This window comes from Eretmochelys imbricata, chromosome 7 (genome assembly GCF_965152235.1).
Source record: "Eretmochelys imbricata isolate rEreImb1 chromosome 7, rEreImb1.hap1, whole genome shotgun sequence".
In the NCBI taxonomy this organism is placed as follows: Eukaryota; Metazoa; Chordata; order Testudines; family Cheloniidae; genus Eretmochelys; species Eretmochelys imbricata.
In genome coordinates, this window is record NC_135578.1 from 123,633,601 (window position 1) to 123,660,420 (window position 26,820).

General features: G+C 48.1%; 1 protein-coding gene across 3 annotated transcripts in view; it reads right to left on the minus strand.

Annotated features, from left to right (window-relative positions):
- KCNIP2 (potassium voltage-gated channel interacting protein 2) overlaps positions 1-26,820 on the minus strand; it is a 138,499-nt gene that overhangs the window by 74,462 nt on the left and 37,217 nt on the right. The window lies entirely within an intron of this gene.

The window sequence follows — 26,820 nt, forward strand, 5'->3', positions numbered from 1 at the left end:
CACCATTGATTTATCTGCTGCCATTAGAATAGGCCCCAGATCGTTGTCTAGCCCCTTCCTTATGCATCCTAACACCTGGTTAGATTTTTTTTTTTAAGCTATAGCTGCACAGTGAGCCCAGGTGCCTTTCACACCGTTCATCTCGGGCCTGAGGTAACATACGAGCGGGTGTGGAAGGATTAGATTGTTTTCAGTAAATGTCAGTAAACTTGGATTTCACCATATGCACAAACCCATAGAAAAATATTTCCATCGGCACTGATCAGACTAAGAACAGGGCTGAATGAGAACCTCCTAGGGGTCTATTTGAGGATATTTACTTTATATATTTTCTTGACATGGGATATCGACAATTGGGGTTTTGCTAATGATAAAGTTAACATTTTGCATCTCAGCAGCTACCGCCATGACATGCTTGCCATGCACTTAAGGGGATTCCCACAATGATGAAAGTTTAAAATCAAAACAAAAAAAAGCTTAAAAACACAAACATCAACATTGTACATCCAAAATTATACAACAACTCTGCCCGGCCTCTGTCTCAGTACTTCCCCCACCGTGCATTACTTTGCATTTATCCACAGCATCTCTCACTTGCCATCATGTTATCCATTCCCTTGGCTGGGTTTGAGTCTCTCTGGTCCTGCCCAATGTACATAATCTTGGGTCATCTGGCAGTCTCCCACCCCTGCTTCCAGATCATTAATAAATATATTTAACACAGGCCAGGGCCAGCTCCAGGCACCAGCAAACCAAGCAGATGCCTGGGGCGGCAAATGTAAAGGGGCGGCAGGACACCGGGCTCTGGGGCGGCAATCCACCCTGGGCGGCGGCAGGAATTCGGCAGCCGCTCTGTCAAGCATCTTGCGCTTGGCTGCAATTCGGCGGTGGGGACATGACCCTTCTTCGGTCGCCGGCAGCAATTTGGCGGCCGCCCCATCACTCCAGCTCCGTGTTCGGTGGCAAGGTTTTTTTGTTTTGTTTTTTGCTGCTTGGGGTGGCAAAAACGCGGGAGCCGGCCCTGACACAGGCCCTAGCAACAGAGGCACCAGCCACCAGCCTCCTGCCATGGTGAATGTTGACCAACCCGACGGTCTCAGCCAGGTTTTTGCTCCATGATGTTACCTTGCCTCCATGACCACCAGGCCCCGTGTGAGGACCTGGCTGCAGGGCGGCTGAAAGTCTAAGTTAGGTCAGTGGGTTCTGCCTTATTGTCACAGGAACTGGGCTGGGGGGAGGCAAGGAAGGGGGTTGATTCTTGGGACCCGTCACATGACGCCAGCCACCAGGGGACGGAAGGGAAGGTCAGAGGCTCAGACAGCTCTGGGATGGGTGGGATACGTGGAACCCACTTCACCCCCAACAGAGCCCCTCGCCTGGCAGGTCTCAGAGCAGCTCCTCTCCAATGGCGGCAGCTCACTGCCCTCCATCTCCCTTGGCATCACCACCTGCCACACAGGAGCTGGGGGTTGGACTATTTTCCCCAGCTGGGTCAGGCTGCACCTGGTCCCCCTCCCTGTCTCCCATGAGCCGGTTATAACCACACTACAGCTCTGCCCTGCTCTAGTGGCTGGATCACATGCGAGTCCACGACTGCCTCCCAGCTCATGGGCTCGACTCATGCTTGGTCCAGCCAGAGGTCCCAGGTTTGATCCCCACACATGATCCTATCAGGGTGTGACGTTAGTGACATAATCTGGGACCATATAGATCATTGTTGCAACCAAGGTCCTGCAGTGGCACCAAATCTTGTATAAAGGGGCTCAAATAAGGTATCTCAGACAAGGTTATGGTTTGCTGGTTATGATTATGCTGTCAATATGTGGGTATCATTCTTGTAGTTAAAGTTATGAATATTGGTTCTGTACTGTCTGTATTTCAAACTCATGTGCTCTGCTTCTGGGTGACACCCCAGACAAGTTGTTGTCAGCTCTGCCTAGCCTGCTTGATGGCCCATTAAGGACCATCAGCTTGGGACTCAGCAAGGTGTGCAGGGACTTGCCCATGTGACTCCAAACTCCATTTTGCTATAATTTTCCCACAGTAAGAACAAAGAGGGGTTCTTACACCTGGAAAAGACTATAAAGAGTTGATGCCTCATCTCCATCTTGTCTTCAATCCTGCTTCTGACCTCTGGAGGGACTTTGCTGCACTGAAGCTTTGAACCAAGGACTGAAAGATTCATCCCAGCTGGGGATGTTCTCCAGAGACTGGATTTGAACCTGCTGTTTATTCCATCACTGCTGCAAGCCTGAACCAAGGACTTTGTCATCGCTGTGTGTCATTGATTCCATTGAACCAATTCTAGCTCTCATCTCTCTCCTTTTATGAATAAAGCTTTAGGTTCTAAAGGACTGGCAACAGCGTGATTTGTGGGTAAGATCTGATTTGTATATTGACTTGGGTCCAAGCCCCAGACCCAGAAGAACCTTTTCTCTTTTACTGGGGTATTGGTTTTCATAACCATCTGTCCCCATAACGAGGGGCACTGGTGGGGACACTGGGAAACTGGAGTGTCTAAGGGAATCGCTGGTGGGACTTGTGGTTAGCCAGTGGGGTAAAACCGAAGTCCTCTCTGTCTGGCTGGTTTGGTTTGCCTCGGTGTGCACAGAAACCCCAGCCTGGGGCTGTAACTGCCCTGCTCGAAGCAAATATTCCTGAATTGGCACTCTCAGTGGGTTCCTGCCAGAACCAGCCTCCTTACACAGGCTCACTAGACCAACACCCCAGGGCAGCATGCACTGGCCAGGGATATGCTGCCTGGGTCCCTCTGCCCTGCTGCCCCACCCCGCGTCCGAACAGAAGACTGTGCACCACCCGTCAGGGTTGTGTTTCCCCACCAGAATGAACGCCTGAGCAGCGGCCGAGTGCTCATGAGCACCCTACAATAACAAACCCATGCTGACAGGCAAGTGCTCCCGAGCGAGCCTCCAAGCCAGTGCACAGAGAATCGGGCTGACCAACCCCACGACAACATAGTACCCGAGCAACCCTCCAGTAACCACCACGGGTCCTGAGCAACCCTGCCCTAACAAAGCTGCCTGCACAGCACCAGCGGCTCACTCAGGTACTTCTCTGGCAGGATTTCTGTTTTCATTTAGCAATATCCATTTATCTCACCCTCCTATTCGCTCCGAATGCGACCCCGAGTCAGCACAAGGGAGGAACAGGTGCCGTGTCCCTTGGTGTCCAGACATGGCAGCAATCGGCTCATTTGAAACCACAGAGAACAGCTGGACCAGTTTTAAAAGATGTGTCATAAATATAAAGGGAAGGGTAAACCCCTTTGAAATCCCTCCTGGCCAGGGGAAAGCTCCTCTCACCTGTAAAGGGTTAAGAAGCTAAAGGTAACCTTGCTGGCACCTGACCAAAATGACCAATGAGGAAACAAGATACTTTCAAAAGCTGGGAGGAGGGAGAGAAACGAAGGGTCTCTGAGTAACAGCCCTGCTAGTCTGTCTTTGCAAAAAGAAAAGGAGGACTTGTGGCACCTTAGAGACTAACCAATTTATTTGAGCATGAGCTTTCGTGAGCTACAGCTCACTTCATCGGATGTGAAGGGTCTCTGTCTTTCTATACATTGTTTCTGCCGGGGATAGACCAGGAATGGAGTCTTAGAACTTTTAGTAAGTAATCTAGCTAGGTATGTGTTAGATTATGATTTCTTTAAATGGCTGAGAAAAGAATTGTGCTGAATAGAATAACTATTTCTGTCTGTGTATCTTTTTTGTAACTTAAGGTTTTGCCTAGAGGGGTTCTCTATGTTTTGAATCTAATTACCCTGTAAGGTATCTACCATCCTGATTTTACAGGGGGGATTTCTTTATTTCTATTTACTTCTATTTCTATTAGTCTTCTTGTAAGAAAACTGAATGCTTTTTCATTGTTCTCAGATCCAAGGGTTTGGGTCTGTGGTCACCTATGCAAATTGGTGAGGCTTTTTATCCAACATTTCCCTGGAAAAGGGAGGATTGTTCATTGTTCTTAAGATCCAAGGGTCTGGGTCTGTAGTCACCTAGGCAAATTGGTGAGGCTTTTTATCCAACATTTCCCTGGAAAGGGGAGGATTGTTCATTGTTCTTAAGATCCAAGGGTCTGGGTCTGTAGTCACCTAGGCAAATTGGTGAGGCTTTTTACCAAACCTTGCCCAGAAAGTGGGGTGCAAGATTTTGGGAAGTATTTTGGGGGGAAAGATGTTTCCAAACAGCTCTTCCACAGTAACCAGTATCTGTTTGGTGGTGGTAGCGGCCAATCCAAGGACAAAGGGTGGAATATCTTGTACCTTGGGGAAGTTTTGACCTAAGCTGGTAAAGATAAGCTTAGGAGGTTTTTCATGCAGGTCCCCACATCTGTACCCTAGAGTTCAGAGTGGGGGAGGAAGCTTGACAAGAGGCATGAGCTCTTCCTGTTCACCTTGGTGGGGTGTTGACTCTGAAACCTAATGACACCACCATAAAAAAGTTAACTCAACTATTTCAGTTGTTACCGGTGTGTTTTTAGCAGTGCTTACAGCCTACTGTACAATTACAAGAGAAGACAGTCCCTGTCTCAAATAGCATATAACCTGAAATTAAGATTGGATGTTTTCATAAGAGATCTGCCCTAGGAATTTTTTTTGGGGGGGGGGGGCGGGCGGGGGGGGATTTCTGTGGACTATGCTATCCAGGAGGTCAGATTAGAAGATCAGAGTGTTCCCTTCTGGCCTTGGAATTTATGACCCAAATGGGTGGGGGGGGGGGCAAGGAAAGGGGATAGATCACGCTGGCAGAGCGGACCAGGAGGCTCCTGTCTCTCCGCACAGTGCCAGGGCATTTCTGGGGACCCATATGGTGAACATGTGAAGGAGGCCAGGGTGGGGCTTTGCAGACCAGCCCCAGGCACAGTGGGTGGCAAGCAAGGTGGTGGGTGAGGCTGGCACTGCTGGTGGAGGGGAGTGCAGAGTTAGATGGGGATGCTTGGTGCGGATGGCTTCAGGGCAGGGGGAGGTGGGGAATGGTGGGGGGCAGGGCACAACATGGGTGCTAGGGATGGCAGTGGTACTCTGGGGGTGGGGACAGAGCTCAGATCGGCTCTTCAAGATGTCATAGGGGAAGAGGCGGCAAGTCCTAGACATGGCCTGGCCGTACGAGGCAGGGGGCATCAGCGAGCCCCAGGGTGGAGGCCAGAGTGACAGGGCTGGGAGGAGAGGTCAGGCGCTCGGGTTTGGCCCCGTTGGGATGCAGCTGAAGGGTGACAGAGACAGGCACAGGACGGGGGCTGGAGCCACAGGAGCAGGGGGATGGCCCAAGGCAGTACAGGGAAAGGAGGCGGAGGGGGCAGGTGTGTCAGAAGCCCAGGGAGGTGGGAGCAGCCCACAGAGGCCCAGGAGCGCACGGCCCAGAGGCCTGGCCTGGAGGAGGCGTGGAGGCCAGGCTGGCGGGGATCCCGGCTGGAGCTGGAGGAATGCCAGGCAGCGGGTGCCCATGCCGTGGGTCCGAGGCAGAGGGGAGACGAGGCGCTCGCTGGGGGTCACGGGGGGGAGGAAGAGGTCCCAGGGCAGGAGGGAGCAGGATCGTGGGGCTGGTGGAGAGGGGGAAGCGAAGCGTGTCAGGGCTGGGGAAGGGGGGTGGATCTCGTGCGGACGGGAAGCCGGTGCAGGGGGCAGGCAGCGGGGGCTAGCTTTGGAGGCACTGCCCAGCTACCAAGGACAGGACTGGAGAGGGGAATTTGTGGCAGAGGAATCAGCGCAGCCCTACGACAACACAGCGGTGTGCTCAGAGCCCGATCCCCTGAGACCCTACAGTAACGAGCCAGCACCCTCGGGGGGGTGAAGAGAGGGAAGAGAAGGAAGGGCCTGGACATGCACTGGCCTGGGGGTCACTCCAGACCATCTGGGACCCACCCAGGCCCTGGCTCTACAGTGCCAGCCGAGGGGTCCCTGCCCCCCTGTGCAGCAGAGAAGGGGTTCACAGGGATTACCCCCCTGCTGAAATGAAGCCACCTCTGGGGTGCAACATGACAGCTCCCCACCACAACGGTAAGGAGGGGGAAGAGAAGAACAACCTATCCAGGAGAATCCAGCTTTCTGACTGCTCTGCCCTTCGCTCCCCAGCTCAGCTGCATCCAAGGGGCCCCCTGCTCCCCCATTCCTGGCACCTGGCTCAGCCCTGCTGTGTCACGGCTCCCCGCCGATATACTGTAACACTCCTACAACACCATGATGTCAAGAGAGGGCCCCAGGCCCCAGTGAAGAGTCTCTGGCCCGCAGTGCACCTGCCTTGCTCCCATTAATAGAAACCATGGGTCTGACTGAGCTTTGGAGGGGGAGGGGGAGGCGGGTGTGCGACACTGGCAGACCAGGTGCAGCTCATGCTAAGGGCCCCAGGTCTCAGCTGACCACTGACAAACACACAGAGCTGGGATCAGTCTGGCTCACCTGGGCGTGGGTGTTGGTAAAAGAGGGATGAGGACTGTACGAATGCATTTAGCGTTTAGACTTTATGGAATACTTGCGAGTTGCTGCAGCATTAATCTCACTTACAACATCTGTACCCTGTAATGTAAGGGCACATCTGAGGGTTTGCATTGTGAGCCTGGGTGACCCTGCATACCGGCCCAAAGGAGACCTGCAAAGACAGATTCAGGAGGAACTGAAAGCAGGCTGGATAGGGGGGCTCATCACTAAATCAAACTGTCCCTGGGCATCTCCTGTTGTGCTGGCACCTAACAGGGATGAAAGCCGTGGGATTCTGTGCAGACTTTAGAAGGGTAAATACCATCATCCAACCTGACCCTTACCCCGCACCCCAGATAAAGGGCCTACTCAATCAGGGGGGTGGGGGGGAGGGCAAAATTCATCAGCCCTCAGGATTGGACTTGTGAGTATTGGCAAATTCCCTTGTGAGTATTGGCAAATTCCCTTACATGTGGATACCCAGCAGAAGTCAGCACTGATACTGGAAGCCGGCCTAGAGGAGTTTAAGGTTATGCCTTTGGACTAATTCATGCAGGGGCCCCCTTTCAGAGGCTTATCAATGGGGTGCTGTAGGGTGTGCAAACCGTTACCTGGGCCTTTGTGGACGACTTGGCTATTTTTAGTGACTCCTGGCAAGACCCTTTGGGACTTGTATTGCAGAGGATTAGAGGAGCCAACCTCACTGCCAAGGCGTCCAAATGCAAGACGGGGGCCAGGAAGGTACCTTCACTAGGACACAGGGTGGCCAGTGGCTTGGTTTGCCCTGCCCCTTTCAAAGTAGAAGCCATTCAGAGTTGGCCAGCCCCACCAACCAAGCAGCAGGTGCAATCCTTTATTGGGCTGGCCCACTATCACAGAAGCTCAAAGTTGGAAGGGACCTCAGGAGGTCATCTAGTCCAACCCCCTGCTCAAAGCAGGACCAACCCCAACTAAATCAGAGGTTTGTTAAGGGGTTTAGTGCCATTGTGGCCCCTATAACAGACCATACCAAAAACAGGAGAAGCCGGACTGGGTGATAAGGACTAAGGCCCATGAGAAAGGCTTGCTCTACAGAACGGGTTTTAGCCAGCCCTGATTTCAGCAAACCCTTTGTGCGATGCACTGAGGCTTCTAACACTGGGTTCGGGCAGTGCCCATGCAGGCTGGGGTGGGGGGGACTCGGCACACCCCGTTACCTTCTTGAGCAACAATGAGACCTTGCTGGCCAGCACTACACCATCCTGGAGAGGGCACGTCATGCCAGAGTCAAGCCTTACCTGTCGAACAGAAACCTCAAGGTTCCAACGGACCATTCCCCGCGAATATGATCGTGCTGAGCTCACGGGACCAAGTCCAGACTATTGCCCTGCACCCTAGTCCGACAGCAGTAGGATGTGAAAATAGTTCAGATCAAAGGAAAAGAAAACGTCGTGGCACACGCCTGATCAAGAATAGGGGGACCCGGAGGTGTATTCAGGAGCACCAGCGACAGCCCTTCCTGCACCGTTTGTGTGTTGGGGGGAGGGGGACACTGGCAGAGCAGGTGTCAGCTCACGCCAAAGTCCCCGTGTCTCAGCTGAACGGGGGCACATGGCTGGGCTCACCTGGGTGAGCGTGTTGGGAACAGAGGTTAGAAGGATAAAACTGTTTAGTCTTGACTGAATGCTTGTGAGTGGCTGCCGGCATTAATCTCACTTAAAGCATCTGTGTCCCCTAGTGCAAGGTAATATTTCAGCATCTGTATGGCGAGGCTCTGACAGCATAACTCACCAGACAGGAGAGGGCCATTAACTAGTGGAAAGCGCTGATCTCCAACCAAAGCTGTGATGTCCTGCCACTCTGGGAGGGCCCCTCGATACCGGATGGACTAGTGTGGAAAGGTTTTGTTCCTCCTCCCTCCCAGTAAGATGAGTCATGCAAGTGGATTCCTCCTGTCAGAGTGTGCAGCTCAGAGGACACTGGTGTAGAACTGATGAAATTGTTTAATTGTTCACTTTATTAATATAACTTTATAAGCAAAGTTTTATGAATGAAACATTCATTCATAAAACTGGTTACCCCAATAACTGGCTAATTGAGTTTCACTTTCAATCCAATTGCTGCTTAAATCGCTGAAACTTGCACTGCATCCGATGAAGTGAGCTGTAGCTCACGAAAGCTCATGCTCAGATAAATTGGTTAGTCTCTAAGGTGCCACAAGTACTCCTTTTCTTTTTGCGAAAACAGACTAACACGGCTGTTACTCTGAAACCTGCTTCAACATTGTAACTTCTGTTCCCTGTTTGCCATTCCTTACACTTGTCCATATTGCAACTCAAACTCCATTTTAACTTGTCCCAACCTCCGTTTTAAAATGCTCACTCCATTTTGTAAAAGCTTGCTGCAACCTTCATTTTTGAAAACCCTGCTGTAATCGGATTAGTTTAGATGTGGGAATGAGGTACGTATGGATGATGGAATCAACCTCCAGCCCCAGACTGTCCTGATGAAATAAAGTGTGAACACCAACAGCTGAAGATGCAGACAACAGCCCTGACAAAGCAAGAAGAGTCCACCCGAAAAAGAAAAAAGTACAATTGAAGAAACATCACAGCCAGGTCCTAAGCTGAAAATCACGTCTGCAATTGATGCGGGATCAATCACACCAAACCCAGAAGCAGCGTGACACAGCAATACCTGTAGACTCTGGATTCAAACTAAAGCCTACAAAAGGGATGGGTGAGATGGAAGACTTTGGAGGGTAACAATCTGCTGCCAACATGGAAGGGCATTGGTGCATGCCCAACAGAGACCCAGCCCTTCCTTGTGCCCGGCTTTCCTGGCCAGTTAGCTGTCACAAGCTACGAACCCAAGCCACGAACTCAAGCTACATTCAGGACTGGTAACTATCTAGCAGCTGCAGAACATTTGATGTGTGTGTGTTTACATAGGTATTAGATATTGGTCTTATATCAAATTGTATTATAATAAATGTGACATCTTATCTTGTCCCCTGAAACGATCCTGTGTAGTTTTCTCTGTGTAACACTGGGTGAGGGAATAAAAACCCCTAACAAGAAGGAACCGGATCTCATTGCTGCTTGGATTCTAGGGGGCCAGATTCCTAAGCATAAGCAAGAGACCCCCCAACTGCTTAGCCTGGGTTAGCCCTGCAGGACACACAAAAGCTGCTATGATAAGCAAGCTCTATTAGTTTGGAAATTTAAGATCGTAACTCATTTGTGTATCTACGTTTACCTGCTTTAATCTTGTAAACTCCACCTTTCCTTCTCCTAGTTAAAAGATCTTAGTTTATTACACAAGGCTGGTAGCCAACTGTCTCTGGTGTGAGATCTAAGGTGCAACTGACTTGGGGTAAGTGACTCATCCTTTGGGACTGGGATTAACCTGCTGTGATCGTGGGTGTAAGGGACCAGCTATCACAAAAGCAGGCTCACTTGAGTGGCAAGACAGCTCAGAGTACCTAAGGGGACTGTCCGTGACTCCATAGGGAGGCTGTTACTGCACCTGAGGAGTTCACACTTGATGACTGGTTGGTGAAATCCAAGTGCAGAACTCACCACCAATTTGGGGTTTGTGCCTGGTACTGAGTCTGCCCCAAGGTTGGTACCAGTGCTAGATTTAGGGGCAGGCAAACCAGGCAATCACCTAGAGTGCCGGGCTTGGGGGGCGCTGGGCTTGGGGAGCTGTTTTTGTTGTTAGCTACAAAAGGGATGTGATGTTATTGACAAACTGACCATATAGATCATTGTTGCAACCACTGTTCTATATTTGGCAGCAAATATTGTACAAAAGGGTGTTGTGTGAGGGGTCTATGAAAATGTTATGATTTGCTGGTTATGATTATGCTGTCTGTATCATTTTTGTAGCTGAAGTTATGAATTTTGGCTATGTTCTTGTATCTCAATGTGTTTGATTCTAAGTAGCATTAGTGAAGCGTTTGGTCAGCTTGTTGAGAAAGGAATTTGCAGATTAAGTGCTCAATCAAGAAACACTTAACTGACAATGTATCTTGGGAGACTCCAATCCACATGAGAAGTTTTCCTGGGGATGTTCAAACTAACATGGTAACAACGGCCTGTAAAGAATTGAGTCATGCATGGACATGTGACTTGCCCATGTGACTCCAAACTCCATCTTGCTGCTGTGATTTTCCACAGTAAGAACAAAAGGGGTCCTTCCACATGGCAGAGGATATAAGAAGCCCTGGAAACTCCTCCATTTTGTCTTCAATCCTGCTTCTTACTTCTGGAGAAACTTTACTACACTGAAGCTCTGAACCAAGGACTGATGACCATCCCAGCTGTGGATGTTCTCCAGAGACTTTGAGAATGCAGGTTTCAGAGTAAACAGCCGTGTTAGTCTGTCTTCGCAAAAAGAAAAGGAGGACTTGTGGCACCTTAGAGACTAACCAATTTATTTGAGCATGAGCTTTCGTGAGCTACAGCTCACTTCATCGGATGCATACCGTGGAAACTGCAGAAGACATTATATACACACAGACCATGAAACAATACCTCCTCCCACCCCACTGTCCTGCTGGTAATAGCTTATCTAAAGTGATCATCAAGTTGGGCCATTTCCAGCACAAATCCAGGTTTTCTGTAGGGAGAGTGGTCACTTTGGATGGGCTAATACCAGCAGGAGAGTGAGTTTGTGTGTGTGGGGGGGGGGGGGGGCGGAGGGTGAGAAAACCTGGATTTGTGGTGGAAATGGCCCAACTTGATGATCACTTTAGATAAGGTATTACCAGCAGGACAGTGGGGTGGGAGGAGGTATTGCTTCATCGTCTGTGTGTATATAATGTCTTCTGCAGCTTCCACGGTATGCATCCGATGAAGTTATCTCAAGTGCTTATATACGAATGCACAAAGCCTTGGAAACAAGCAGGGAGAACTGGAGGTCCTGGTGATGTCAAGGAACTATGACGTGATTGGAATCACAGAGACTTGGTGGGATAACTCACATGACTGGAGTACTGTCATGGATGGTTATAAACTGTTCAGGAAGGACAGGCAGGGCAGAAAAGGTGGGGGAGTAGCACTGTATGTAAGGGAGCAGTATGACTGCTCAGAGCTCCGGTACGAAACTGTAGAAAAACCTGAGTGTCTCTGGATTAAGTTTAGAAGTGTGAGCAACAAGAGTGATGTAGTGGTGGGAGTCTGCTATAGACCACCGGACCAGGGGGATGAGGTAGATGAGGCTTTCTTCTGGCAGCTCATGGAAGCTACTAGATCGCATGCCCTGATTCTCATGGGGGACTTTAATTTTCCTGATATCTGCTGGGAGAGCAATACTGCGGTGCATAGACAATCCAGGAAGTTTTTGGAAAGCGTAGGGGACAATTTCCTGGCGCAAGTGCTAGAGGAGCCAACTAGGGGGGGCGCTTTTCTTGACCTGCTGCTCACAAACCGGGTAGAATTAGTGGGGGAAGCAAAAGTGGATGGGAATCTGGGAGGCAGTGACCATGAGTTGGTTGAGTTCAGGATCCTGACGCAGGGAAGAAAGGTAAGCGGCAGGATACGGACCCTGGACTTCAGGAAAGCAGACTTCAACTCCCTCAGGGAACGGATGGCCAGGATCCCCTGGGGGACTAACTTGAAGGGGAAAGGAGTCCAGGAGAGCTGGCTGTATTTCAAGGAATCCCTGTTGAGGTTACAGGGACAAACCATCCCAATGAGTCGAAAGAATAGTAAATATGGCAGGCGACCAGCTTGGCTTAATGGTGAAATCCTAGCGGATCTTAAACATAAAAAAGAAGCTTACAAGAAGTGGAAGGTTGGACATATGACCAGGAAAGAGTATAAAAATATTGCTCGGGCATGTAGGAATGAAATAAGGAGGGCCAAATCGCACCTGGAGCTGCAGCTAGCAAGAGATGTCAAGAGTAACAAGAAGGGTTTTTTCAGGTATGTTGGCAACAAGAAGAAAGCCAAGGAAAGTGTGGGCCCCTTACTGAATGAGGGAGGCAACCTAGTGACAGAGGATGTGGAAAAAGCTAATGTACTCAATGCTTTTTTTGCCTCTGTTTTCACTAACAAGGTCAGCTCCCAGACTGCTGCGCTGGGCATCACAAAATGGGGAAGAGATGGCCAGCCCTCTGTGGAGATAGAGGTGGTTAGGGACTATTTAGAAAAGCTGGACGTGCACAAGTCCATGGGGCCGGACGAGTTGCATCCGAGAGTGCTGAAGGAATTGGCGGCTGCGATTGCAGAGCCATTGGCCATTATCTTTGAAAACTTGTGGCGAACCGGGGAAGTCCCGGATGACTGGAAAAAGGCTAATGTAGTGCCAATCTTTAAAAAAGGGAAGGAGGAGGATCCTGGGAACTACAGGCCAGTCAGCCTCACCTCAGTCCCTGGAAAAATCATGGAGCAGGTCCTCAAAGAATCAATCCTGATGCACTTGCATGAGAGGAAAGTGATCAGGAAGAGCCAGCATGGATTCACCAGGGGAAGGTCATGCCTGACTAATCTAATCGCCTTTTATGATGAGATTACTGGTTCTGTGGATGAAGGGAAAGCAGTGGATGTATTGTTTCTTGACTTTAGCAAAGCTTTTGACACGGTCTCCCACAATATTCTCGTCAGCAAGTTAAGGAAGTATGGGCTGGATGAATGCACTATAAGGTGGGTAGAAAGCTGGCTAGATTGTCGGGCTCAACGGGTAGTGATCAATGGCTCCATGTCTAGTTGGCAGCTGGTATCAAGTGGAGTGCCCCAGGGGTCGGTCCTGGGGCCGGTTTTGTTCAATATCTTCATAAGTGATCTGGAGGATGGTGTGGATTGCACTCAGCAAATTTGCGGATGATACTAAACTGGGAGGAGTGGTAGATACGCTGGAGGGGAGGGATAGGATACAGAAGGACCTAGACAAATTGGAGGATTGGGCCAAAAGAAATCTGATGAGGTTCAATAAGGATAAGTGCAGGGTCCTGCACTTAGGATGGAAGAATCCAATGCACCGCTACAGACTAGGGACCGAATGGCTCGGCAGCAGTTCTACGGAAGAGGACCTACGGGTGACAGTGGACGAGAAGCTGGATATGAGTCAGCAGTGTGCCCTTGTTGCCAAGATGGCCAATGGCATTTTGGGATGTATAAGTAGGGGCATAGCGAGCAGATCGAGGGACGTGATCGTTCCCCTCTATTCAACATTGGTGAGGCCTCATCTGGAGTACTGTGTCCAGTTTTGGGCCCCACACTACAAGAAGGATGTGGATAAATTGGAGAGAGTCCAGCGAAGGGCAACAAAAATGATTTAGGGGTCTAGAACACATGACTTATGAGGAGAGGCTGAGGGAGCTGGGATTGTTTAGCCTGCGGAAGAGAAGAATGAGGGGGGATTTGATAGCTGCTTTCAACTACCTGAAAGGGGGTTCCAAAGAGGATGGCTCTAGACTGTTCTCAATGGTAGCAGATGACAGAACGAGGAGTAATGGTCTCAAGTTGCAGTGGGGGAGGTTTAGGTTGGATATTAGGAAAAACTTTTTCACTAAGAGGGTGGTGAAACACTGGAATGGGTTACCTAGGGAGGTGGTAGAATCTCCTTCCTTAGAGGTTTTTAAGGTCAGGCTTGACAAAGCCCTGGCTGGGATGATTTAACTGGGAATTGGTCCTGCTTCGAGCAGGGGGTTGCACTAGATGACCTTCAGGGGTCCCTTCCAACCCTGATATTCTATGATTCTAAGTGAGCTGTAGCTCACGAAAGCTCATGCTCAGATAAATTGGTTAGTCTCTAAGGTGCCACAAGTACTCCTTTTCTTTTTGAGAATGCAGTTTATTCCATCACTGCTACAAGCCTGAACCAAGAACTTTGCCATTACTAAATGGAATCAATTACATATAAACAATTTTAACTCATCTATATTTCTCTCTCTTTATGAATAAATCTTTCGATTCTAAAGGATCGGCAACAGTGTGATTTGTGGGTAAGATCTGACTGGCGTCTTGGTCCTTTGGGCTTTGGAGAACCTTTTTATTGTAGTAGTGGTTTTCATAACCATTCATCCCCATAAGAAGCGGTGCTGGTGGTGATACAAGGAAAGTGGAACATCTAAGGGAATTGTTTAGATGACTTGGTTTTACCCCACTGGCTAACCACAAAGTCCTCTCTGTTTGGCTGGTTTGGTGTGCCTTAATAAAGGACACTCAGCTTTGGGCTGTAACTGCCCTGCTCTAAGCAATTTGTCCTGAATGGATATTCTCAGTTGTGTCCTGCCAGAAGCAGCATCCTTACAAGGGAAAATAGACTCTTCGAAGTAAAAATCTTTCAGGTATTCCTTATGTGGATATTCATTTGCCCCTAAAATAAGAGGCGACCTAATGAGGCACTGAGAAGTCATTTCCTGGCTTCTCGTGCTCTGGTTTCTTTGGACTGAACACTATGTTCTTTCAGCATAGTTTGGTGGGTGTTTTGGTGGGGGTGTTATTTGCCCTCCTATATTCACTCCAGAATCCACACTGTTATGTTAACACAGATCCACTACTGAGGGCAAATCATTGCTCATGCTTTCTGGGTACAATTACTAGCTATAACTTAGCTGATGCTCTGAAGCAACAAGAGGTTTCTTTGTGCCTTGTGTCTATCATTCCCTCAGCCTGGTTGGGTCAGATGCTGCGCCATCTCCTTTAGATTCAGAAGATCTCTTTGGAGTACTGCAAAGGATATACGTCCTCTTTTCAGGATCAACTATCAAATGGAAGATCCGCATGGCCAATGTTACAAATCTGACTGGGAAGCTGCTAAGTGACTCATAAGAACATAAAAATGGCCAGACTGGGTCAGACCAAAGGTCCATCTAGCCCACTATCCTGTCTCCTTATAGTAGCCAATGCCAGGTGCCCCAGAAAGAACAGAACAGGGAATCATCAAGTGATCCATCCCATCACCCATTCCCAGCTTTTGGCAAAACAGAGGCTAGGGACACCATCCCTGCCCATAGTCATTGATGGCCCTGTGCTCCATGAATTGATCTAGTTTTTTGAACCCTGTCATAGTCTTGGCCTTCACAACATCCTCTGGCAAGGAGTTCCATAGGTTGACTGTGTGTGTGTGTAGAAAGACTTCCTTTTGTTTGTTTTAAACCTGCTGCCTATTAATTTCATTTGGTGACCCCTAGTTCTTGTGTTATGAGAAGATGTAACTAACACTTTATTTACTTTCTTGACACCAGTCATGATTTTATAGACTTCCATCATATCCCCCCTTAGTCGTCTCTTTTCCAAGCTGAAAAGTCCCAGTCTTATTAATCTCTTCTCCATATGGCAGCGGTTCCATACCCCTAATCATTTTTGTTGCCCCTTTTCTGAGCCTTCTCCAATTCCAATATATCTATTTTGAGATGGGGTACCACATCTGCACACACTATTCAAGGTGTGGGTATATCACGGATTTATATAGAGGCAATAGGATATTCTCAGTCTTATTATCTGTCCCTTTCTAAATGATGCCCAACATTCTGTTGGCTTTTATGACGGCCGCTGCACATTGAGTGGATTTTTCAGAGAACTGTCCTCAATGACTGCAAGGTCTCTCTTGAGTGAGAACAGCTAATTTAGAACCGATCATTTTATATGTAGAGTTGGGATTCTGTTGTCCAATGTGCATTACTTTGCATTTATCAACATTGAATTTCATCTGCCATTTTGTTGCCCAGTCACCCAGTTTTGTGAGATCCTTTTGTAGCTCTTCGCAGTCTGCCTGGGACTTAACTGTCTGGAGTAGTTTTGTATCCGCAAATTTTGCCACCTCACTGTTTACCCCTTTTCCCAGATCATTTCTGAATATGTTGACTAGGACTGGGCCCAGTACAGACCCTGGGGGACACCACTATTTACCTCTCTCCATTCTGAGAGCAGACCATTTATTCCCACCCTTTATTTCTTATCTTTTTAACCAGTTACTGATCCATGAGAGGACCTTCCCTCTTATCCCATGACAGCTTACTTTGCCTAAGAGCCTTTTGTGAGGGACCTTGTCAAAGGCTTTCTGAAAATTTAAGATTTCTATACCCACTGGATCCCCCTTGGCAACAAGCTCATTGACCCTCTTCAGAGAATTCTAGTAGATTGGTGAGGCATGATTTCCCTTTACAAAAACCATGTTGGTTCTTCCCCAAGAAATTGTGTTCATCTATCTAGGTGTCTGACAATTTTGTTCTTTACTACAGTTTCAACCAGTTTGTGTGATACCAAAGTCAGGCTTACTGGCCTGTAATTGCCAGGATCACCTCTGGAGCCCTTTTAAAAAATTGCTATCACATTAGCTCTCCTCCAGTCATCTGGTACAGAAGCAGATTTAAATGATCAGTTACAGGCTACAGTTAGCAGTTCTGAAGGAACTGAGATGTGAAATTGCAGACTCTTGGGTGACTCCCATCTGGTCCTGGTGACCGATTACTGTTTAGTGTATCAATTTGTTCCAAAGCCTCCTCTAATGACACCTCAATCTGGGACAGTTCCTCAGATGTATCACCTAAAAAGACTGGCTCAGATTTGGGAATCTCCCTAACATCCTCAACCATGAAAACCAATGCAAAGAATTCATTTAGTTTCTCTGCAATGGCCTTATCCTTGAGTGCTCCTTTAGCAGCCTGATTGTCCAGTGGCCCCACGGGTTGTTTAGCAGGCTTCTTGCTTCTGTTGTACTTCTTTGGCTAACTGTTCAAATTGTTTTTTGGCCTTCCTAATTATATTTTACACTTCACTTGCCAGTGTTTATGCTCCTTTCTATTTTCCTCACTAGGATTTACCTTCCACTTTTTAAAGGAGGCCTTTTTGCCTTTTACTGCTTCATTTACTTTGTTTAGCCACAGTGGCTCTTTTCTGGTTCTCTTGCTATGCTTTTTAATTTGGGGTATACATTTCAGTTGAGCCTCTGTTATGGGGTCTTTAAAAAGTTTCCATGCAGAGTTTTTTTTTTTTTGGCAGAGATTTCACTTTTGGTGCTGTACCTTTTAATTTCTGGTTTCAGAGTAGCAGCCGTGTTAGTCTGTATTTGCAAAAAGAAAAAGGAGTACTCGTGGCACCTTAGACTAAAATTTATTTGAGCATAAGCTTTTGTGAGCTGTAGCTCACTTCATCGGATGCATTCAGTGGAAAATGCAGTGGGGAGATTTATATACATAGAGAACATGAAACAATGGGTGTTACCATACACACTGTAACGAGAGTGATCACTTAAGGTGAGCTATTACCAGCAGGAGCGTGGTGGGGGAGGGGGGAAGCTTTTTGTAGGGATAATCAAGGTGGGCCATTTCCAGCAGTTGACAAGAAGGTCTGAGGAACAGTGGGGGGTGAGGGTGGGGGGATAAACATGAAGAAATAGTTTTACTTTGTGTAATGACCCATCCACTCCCAGTCTTTATTCAAGCCTAAATTAATTGTATCCAGTTTGCAAATTAATTTCAATTCAGCAGTCTCTCATTGGAGTCTGTTTTTGAAGTTTTTTTCTTGAAGTATTGCCCACTTTTAAGTCTGTAATTGAGTGACCAGAGAGATTGAAGTATTCTCCAACTGGTTTTTGAATGTCTTACTTTCATTTCAACTAGCTTCCTCATTTGTGTAGTTCCCCTTTCTCAAATTAAATGCTACCAAGTTGGGCCACTGTGGGGTTTTCCCCCCACCACAGGGATGTTTATTTATATTATGCAAAAAGAAAAGGAGGACTTGTGGCACCTTAGAGACTAAGATGCCACAAGTCCTCCTTTTCTTTGTGAATAGAGACTAACACGGCTGCTACTCTGAAACCTATTTATATTATGGTCACTATTGCCAAGGGGTCCAGCTATATTCACCTCTTGGACCACATCCTGTGCTCCATTTAGGACTAAATCAAGAATTGCCTCTCCTCTGGTGGGTTCCAGGACTAGCTGCTCCAAGAAGTCATTTAAGGTGTCAAGAAACTCTGCATCCCGTCCTGAGGCGACATGTACCCAGCCAATATGGGGAGAGTTGAAATCCCCCATTAATTATTATTGAGTTTTTTATTTTTATAGCCTCTATAATCTCCCTGAGCATTTCACAATCACCATCACCATCCTGGCCAGGTGATTGGTAATATCCCTACTGCTATATTCTTATTATCTGAGCATGGAGTCACTAACCCCAGAGTACTCCTGGGGGAGTTCTGTGCCCTGTTGCCTAGGGGTGGAAAAGGTTTTGCTCTCAGGGCAGATGAAGCAACAGATACGGGTGTCGCCATCCTGTCTTCAGAGGCCCCATTGATATGGGGAGCACCAGGCAGCTTGGCAAGTCCAGTTGCTGGACAGTGATAACCAGGAGGATATGGACTTTCCCCACCTCACAACAGGGGGCTGGGCTGCATTTGCCCAGCTTGGGGACATGGGACTGGAGAGGGGAGAGGCGGGGGAGATGTGTTAGATGGGCAGATCTACACTAGTCTATAGTTTGATGCTCTACACAGATGGGAGAGTGCTCTGCCAGCTGGGTTACTCCCCCACCAGGGGAGGCAGTGGTATGTCGGCGGGAGACGCTCTCGGGGGCCAAGGTCGCAGTAACGACATCACTCAGGGGGTTGGATTTTTCACTCCCCTGAGCGATGCAGTTCTACTGAAGTGAGCCTGCAGTGTAGGCCTGGCCTCAGCTGGAGGGTCTGGCAGAGCTTGAACCAGGGGGCTCACGGCAGCTTGGCTGGGCTCTGGCTCCCCAGAACGGATGACACTGTCATTTCTCTGTGCTGCTCTAAGAGTGTGCCCAGCTAACGAATAAACCCGAATGTTTGGACAGCTGTATGAGCATCTCTGCCAATGCTGGGCGAGGGGTGTTAATCCCTGCAGAGTGGGCAAGTCTCCAACGGGGTCTGTCTCAGTGGGACTCACTGAGCAGAGCTCACGGGGTGAAGCAGGCCCAGAGGTCCAGGCTAAGGAGGTGGTGACGCCATGTGAGGAAGAGCAAGACCCTTAGAAGTTCCTCCTCAAAGCTAGTCCAAAGCTGGGGACATAGCACCATTCCTGTGGATCTGGGACAGGGGGTGGGATACTGAATGTACTGTGCGCGTGTGCACACACCCCCCCTTCCCCCCCCACCTACTGTATTTTCCACTCCATGCATCTGATGAAGTGTGTTTTAGCTCATGAAAGCTTCTGCCCAAATAAATGTTACTCTCAACAGTGCCCCAAGGACTCCTTGTTGTTTTTGCTGAATGCACTAAGTAACTTGCAGCAGTAAAAGAAGGTGTGATAGAATACACCCCGGTATTCACAGCTGCGTATAATGATCTTTGTACAAAACTTGCCTTGGAAGATAGCATTTGAAGACTCAGGATTTACTGGTAAAATGTGTGAAGCAACAGTAAGTGAAGTTATAAGATTCCCCCTGTTGGGACGCGGAGTGTAATATAATCTCATTGAAAGGTGACAGGGCCAGAAAGAGTTAACGAACTCCCAGACTGACCTGACAGTGGGCCAACTGGTTAGGAAGAGATGGAAATGGAGAGAGCTGTGAAATGCAGCCGGCATGGTGAGAGAGAGAAGGGGAGCTGTGTGCTCAGGGCTTGTGATGTCAAACAAGGCTTGGCTATGGCTTTGATTCAAAGACCAAAAAAGGAGGATTAACATTTAGGAAGACACTTGAGTGACATAGTATTGTCGTCTGTCTCTTTGAAGGTTGTGGTAACCTGTGTCTAAACAGTGTAATGGATAAATGACCCTGTGCTAATTGCCAGGGTGTTTGGGAGAAGGCAAGTGAAGCTGATGGTCTTCTCAGGCCAAGAGGCTGCTGGAAATGTATAAAAACCTTGGGACATGATTCATAGATATTTAGGTCAGAAGGGACCATTATGATCATCTAGTCTGACCTCCTGCACAATGCAGGCCACAGAATTTCACCCACCACTCCTACAAAAAAAACCTCACTTTTCTGTGCTATTGAAGTCCTCAAATCGTAGTTTAAAGACTTCAAGGAGCAGAGAATCCTCCAGCAAGTGCTCTGTAGCATGGGGCACAGGTCAAGGCAAAAAACCTCCAGGGCCTCTTCCAATCTGCCCTGGAGGAAAATTCCTTCCCGACCCCAAATATGGCAATCAGCTAAACCCTGAGTATATGAGCAAGATTCATCAGCCAGATACCCAGGAAAGAATTTTCTGTAGTAACTCGGATCTCACCCCATCTAATAGCCCATCACAGGCCATTGGGCCTATTTACCATGAATATTTAATCCCATCATACTGTCTCCTCCATAAACTTATCAAATTTAATCTTAAAGCCAGATTAATCTTTTGCCCCCACTGCTTCCCTTGGAAGGCTATTCCAAAACTTTACTCCTCTGGTGGTTAAAAAACTTCATCTAATTTTTAGTCTAAATTTCCTAGTGGCCAGTTTATATCCATTTGTTCTTGTGTCCACATTGGTACTGAGCTTAAATAATTCCTCTCCCTCTCCGGTATTTATCCCTCTGATATATTTATAGAGAGCAATCATATCTCCCCTCAACCTTTTTAGTTAGGCTAAACAAGCCAAGCTCCCCGAGTCTCCTTTCATAAGGCAAGTTTTCCATTCCTCGGATCATCCTAGGAGCCCTTCTCTGTACTGGTTCCAGTTTGAATTCATCCTTCTTAAAGATGAGAAACCAGAACTGCACACAGTATTCCAGGTGAGGTCTCACCAGTGCCTTGTATAACGGTACTAAAACCTCCTTATCCCTACTGGAAATACCTCGCCTGATGCATCCCAAGACTGCATTAGCTTTTTTCACAGCCATATCACATTAGCGGCTAATAGTCATCCTTTGATCAACCAATACTCCAAGGTCCTTTTCCTCTGTTACTTCTAATTGATGTGTCCCCAGCTTATAACTAAAATTCTTGTTATTAATCCCTGAATGCATGACCTTACACTTCTCACTATTAAATTTCATCCCATTACTAGTACTCCAGTTTACAAGGTCATCCAGATCCTCCTGTAGGGTCTCCCGGTCCTTCTCTAAATTGGCAATACCTCCCAGCTTTGTATCATCTGCTAACTTTGTTAGCACACTCCCACTTTTTGTGCCAAGGTCAGTAATAAAAAGATTAAATAAGATTGGTCCCAAAACCAATCCTTGAGGAACTCCACTGGTAACCTCCCTCCAGCCTGACAGTTCACCTTTCAGTAGGACCTGTTGTAGTCTCCCCTTTAACCAATTCCTTATCCACCTTTCAATTTTCCTATTGATCCCCATCTTATCCAATTTAACTAATAATTCCCCATGTGGCACAGTATCAAACACCTTACTAAAATCTAGGTAAGTTAGATCCACTGCGTTTCCTTTGTCTAAACAAATCTGTTACTTTCTCAAAGGAGGAGATCAGGTTGGTTTGGCACGATCTACCTTTTGTAAAACCATATTGTATTTTGTCCCATTTACCATTGACTTCAATGTCCTTAACTACCTTCTCCTTCAAATTTTCCAATTTTTGCATACTACAGATGTCAAACTAACAGGCCTATAATTACCTGGATCACTTTTTTCCCCCCCTTTCTTAAGAATAGGAACTATGTTAGCAATTCTCCAATCATACGGTACAACCCCTGAGTTTACAGATTCATTAAAAATTCTTGCTAATGGGCTTGCAATTTGTGCCAATTCCTTTAATATTCTTGGATGAAGATTATCTGGGCCCCCCCGATTTAGTCCCATTAAGCTGTTTGAGTTTCGCTTCTACCTCAAATATGGTAATGTCTACCTCCATAGCCTCATTCCCATTTGTCATGCTACCATTATCCCTAAGATCCTCTTTAGTCTTATTAAAGATGGAGGCAAAGTATTTGTTTAGATATTGGGCCATGCCTAGATTATCCTTGACCTCCACTCCATCCTCAGTGTTTAGCGGTCCCACTTCTTTGTTTTCTTCTTATTTATATGACTATAGAACCTTTTACTATTGGTTTTAATTCCCTTTGCAAGGTCCAACTCTACTCAACTTTTACCCTGTCTCACTTTATCCCTATGTGTTCTGACCTCAATAAGGTAGCTTTCCTGATCCCTCCCTTCTTCCACTCCCTATATGCTTTCTGCTTTTTCTTAATCACCTCTGAGATGCTTGCTCATCCAGCTTGGTCTACAACTCCTGCCTATGAATTTTTTCCCCTTACTTGGGATGCAGGCTTCTGATAGCTTCTGCAGCTTTGATTTAAAATAATCCTAGGCCTCCTCTACCTTTAGATCCATAAATTCTTCAGTCCAATCCACTTCCCTAACTAATTTCCTTAATTTTTGAAGGTCAGCCCTTTTGAAATCAAAAGCCCTAGCTGCAGATTTTTATTATCCTTCCGTTCAGTTTGAACTGAATTAGCTCATGATCACTTGAGCCACGATTATCCCCTACAACCATTTCTTCTATGAGGTCCTCACTACTCACCAAAACCAAATCTAAAATGGCATCCCCTCTAGTTGGTTCAGCAACTACTTGCTGAAGGAATCCATCAGCTATCACATCTAGGAAAATCTGAGCCCTATTATTATTACTAGCACTTGTCCTCCAGTCTATATCTGGGAAGTTAAAGTCTCCCATGATCAGTTTCCATTAGTATTTACTTTATTTAAAACATTAAAAAGGGCTCTATCCATATCCAAATTAGATCCCAGCAGTCCTTCATCTCAGATCTGCTTTGGGTTTCAAGAAGGGGAAACCCTGAGCCCTAAGGCTTGAGATCCCCAGCTGCTGGCTGGAATCACCCTGTATATGGACATTGGACTATAACCTGTGGACTATTTCTAAAGGGACTGCAAACTCATCTCTGCTCTGTAGCTGAGCCTCAAAAAATTGAGCTCAAGTCTGCATGTATATTGATCTTTCAACCAACTCTTCTTTTTAAATAAATTTTATTTTAGTTCATAAGAATTAGCTATAAGCATGTATTTTGGGTAAGATCTAAGTTATTTGACCTAGGTCTAGAGGGCTTGGTCCTTTGGGATCAGGAGAACCATTTTTCTTTTACTGGTGTCTGGTTATGAAAACCAATACATCCCCATAATGAGGGGCACTGGTGGGGATACTGGGAAACTGGAGCATCTAAGAGAATTGCTTGTGTGACTTGTGGTTAGCCAGTGGGGTGAGATCAAAGTCCTCTCCATTTAGCTGGTTTGGTTTGCCTTGATGTGCACAGAAACCCCAGCCTTGGGCTGTAACTGCCCTGCTCTAAGCAGATAGTCCTGAATTGGTACTCTCAGTTGGGTCCCACCAAAGCCAGCATCATTACATCTGTATGGGGAATAAACACCCCACAGCACCCCTCTTGCTCCCTCTGCCCATCACATTCACTGGCAGGAGGTGCTAGGTGGCTGGGTTAAGCGCTGAACTCTCATTCAGATTCTGTCTCAGGTTTGACCCCAGGTGCCTCTTCCATCCACACACAAAGCAGCTTGACCTGGGTCAGCGAGCACTCAGGGGGATGGGTCAGAGCCAGAGCTGCCATGACTTGGAGCCAAGCTCCACAATTTCACAGTGCGGGCGAAGGACAAGCGGCAGGCCCAAGGCAGGAGGTCTGTCTCGTGCAGTGTTGATGCGGTACCATGACTGAGGCCCGGGTCCAGCAAGTGCAAACATAGGGTTACAATGCAGTGTGGATGCTCAAGAGCAGGCTTGGAGACGCTGAGTCCAAACCAGCAGAGGGGAGACTGGGCACTTAAGGCAAGGCAGGTTTCAGGGCTAACTCAATCGACACAGAGCCACGAACATCCATGGAGCCAGCTGTCTGCACCAGGTGCTGGCTTCAAGGCATGACAAAGAACCCCAAGTAGAGTCTTGAGCAGGGGACCCCAGGGGGTAATAGACCATCTGTAACTACATCAGAGAAGAGGAAAGGACAAGACTTTATCCAGGGGAGATGCTGCCAGAGGAGCAGTCTCACGAAAGGTGGCTCCCAGCTCTCTGGGCCGGACAAGCACAGTACAGACTGACCATAGGGTGAGAAATCTTATTAGACGGGCCAGTAACCGCTCTGGAAGTCCAGGCTACAGCCTGTGTTCTAGGCTTTGCTTTTCCCTGTAAGCTGATGAACCCTTCTACTCACTCTGATTTGCGTTGATCTCGAGCTCTGTTAAATTAACGCCCGCTTGGGTTTACTGCGGACGTCTCAGTGCCTTGAGTGCAAGAAACTGTGGGACCAAGGCGAGAGCACTGAACTGGGGTGTCCTTCCTTCCCCAAGGCAGCAGCTCAGCGCACGTGGTGGGTGTCCAGAAGACGAGGAACTCAAGTGTAACAGAGTGGGGGGGGTCACTGCTGGCCTGCACTGGGAAAGCCTGGAGCAGCACCTGGTGATAGCTGGGTGGGGCAGGAGGGTGTTTCCCCAGGTGGGTGCAGACCAGGCTCCCTCCTGCTGTGGCAGCTGGTAGTGATTCGTCCCAGACACCTCAGCTAACCCCAAGAGGTGTCACAGCCAGACCGCTCTATTCTTGGGGGAACCAAGTCTGATTTCAAGAGAACCGTGCACAGGCCTGGGTCCCTGACAGCGGTGGAGACAGCCAGCAGCAGGCCACACCCTTGCTCAGAAACCCCTCGCCTGCCTCTCCGGTGAGATCAGTGGCCAAGAAGCCCTGTCTCCCCACCACCAACGTACATACAGCCTCCAACCCATCTCCCAGTTCCTGCATTTACAACCAGGAATGCTCCTCGCCCACGGGGCTTATCTCAGATGCCTTGGGCAGCCCTCCACTGTTTGCAGCTGCCTCCACCACGTAACACGGCCTCAACCGTGCCTTGCATGGAGTCTGAAGACGGGTGCCTGCCACCCTGGCAGCCAGTCTACGCCTGGCAGTTTCACCAGCAGTTATGGCAGGTAGGGGTGCAACTGTTTTACTGCCAGTTACACCAGTGCAAGTCCTTGTGTAGAGGCAGCTATACTGGAATAAGGAGCTTTAAACTGGTCTAGCTTATTGTGCTTTGCTGAGCCAGGTTTAAGTACAAAGTTGGGTCAGTAAACCCCTCCCGCACTGTGTGTAGCCAGCGCATCCAGCTAAGGAACTCCTATGGCCAATATATCCTGCGTCTCTACCGGGGCTTTGCCAGTCGCGCTCTACCAGCAAAGCCTTTGCCGGGAGGAGCTAGACACAAACCAAACACCCGCACTGGATGGTTTAACACAAGTGGGTTTCTTAGCATTCAGAATACATAGAGCCCAAGAACAGAGAGAGACAAAACAGGCTGCTGCCTTAGGCAGAGAGGCACAACTCACCCCCCGGCCCTCCCCTTACTATAGACAGGCTGGTTGCAGACTGCTGGAGCTTGGCCCAGATCACATGCTTCCCTGCAGAGGCCCATCTGCCAGCAGGGCTAGGAAACTGCAGTTATAGCCATATAATTACATCTCTCCGGGGAGCTACTTTATTGATATAGTTAAAGTGGCAAACACCTACTCAGGGCTTGTCTACATGAGGACTTTGACCAGAACAGCGATCGCAGAATCTCCCCACGTCAACACTCTAGCCTGGAAGAAAAAAGTCATTTTTATGCCAAACTACTTAGTGCACTTCCCAAGCAGAGTAATTATTCCATAATAAAGCCACATTTATTCTGAATTAGGATCTCCACGTTGGAGCTATTCCAGTCAGTTCCCTCCTCTGAAGGCAATCTTTCAGAGTAATATTACGGTCATGTCCCTGCCATGCGTCAGGGTGGGGGAGTATGACATTTATGTAGGGCCACCCAATATTCTGTACGGCCTCCCTGCATTTATGGGGCTAGACTCCCAGCATGGCAAGAGATTTTTAAATCAGGCATTTGAAGAAACCACCAGTGTCCCTTTAAAATATAAAACTCCCTCCAATTTATTTTTTGCTGCATCATCTGGGCAAGATATTTTGAAGTGTTTGATCCATTTTTTGTGCAGAACTCAGGGCGTGACCCCGCCGCATGCAGCCGAAGGATGGAAGGAAAGGGAGTTTCCAAGGGGATGCAGAACAGCCACACGGGGGCACCAGAACCACAGAGACAGAGACTGCAAGATGTGGTAGCTATGGTGAATGGAGCGATTTTATTCGAGGGCCCCGATCCTGCAATGTGTGCCACACAGAGGGAACCTGCAACCTGCATGGAGGTTCCAGGTAAGGTCCCTGCCCATATGGCAAATATTGCAGGACTGAGGGTCAGGATGTTTCCTTATACTAACCCCCACCTCCCCGCCCTCTGTTCACGAGGGTACGCACTGTTTTAAGTGTAGCCGCCCACTTCCCAAGCAGAATTCGTCAACACAAAACACACCCATCCAATCAGCAGCTAGTTTTGCAAATCAAGGCCTGTTTAATGGCTGTTTTCCCCATGGGGGGGAAGATCACTCATTGCACTTGAGTAGTTGGACAGCAGCAGGGGCATGCAGCGAGAAAACTGACATGATCGTGGGTTTTAACAACAAGGAAGGATGGAGGCAGGATGGGCCAGTAGCTAGGCC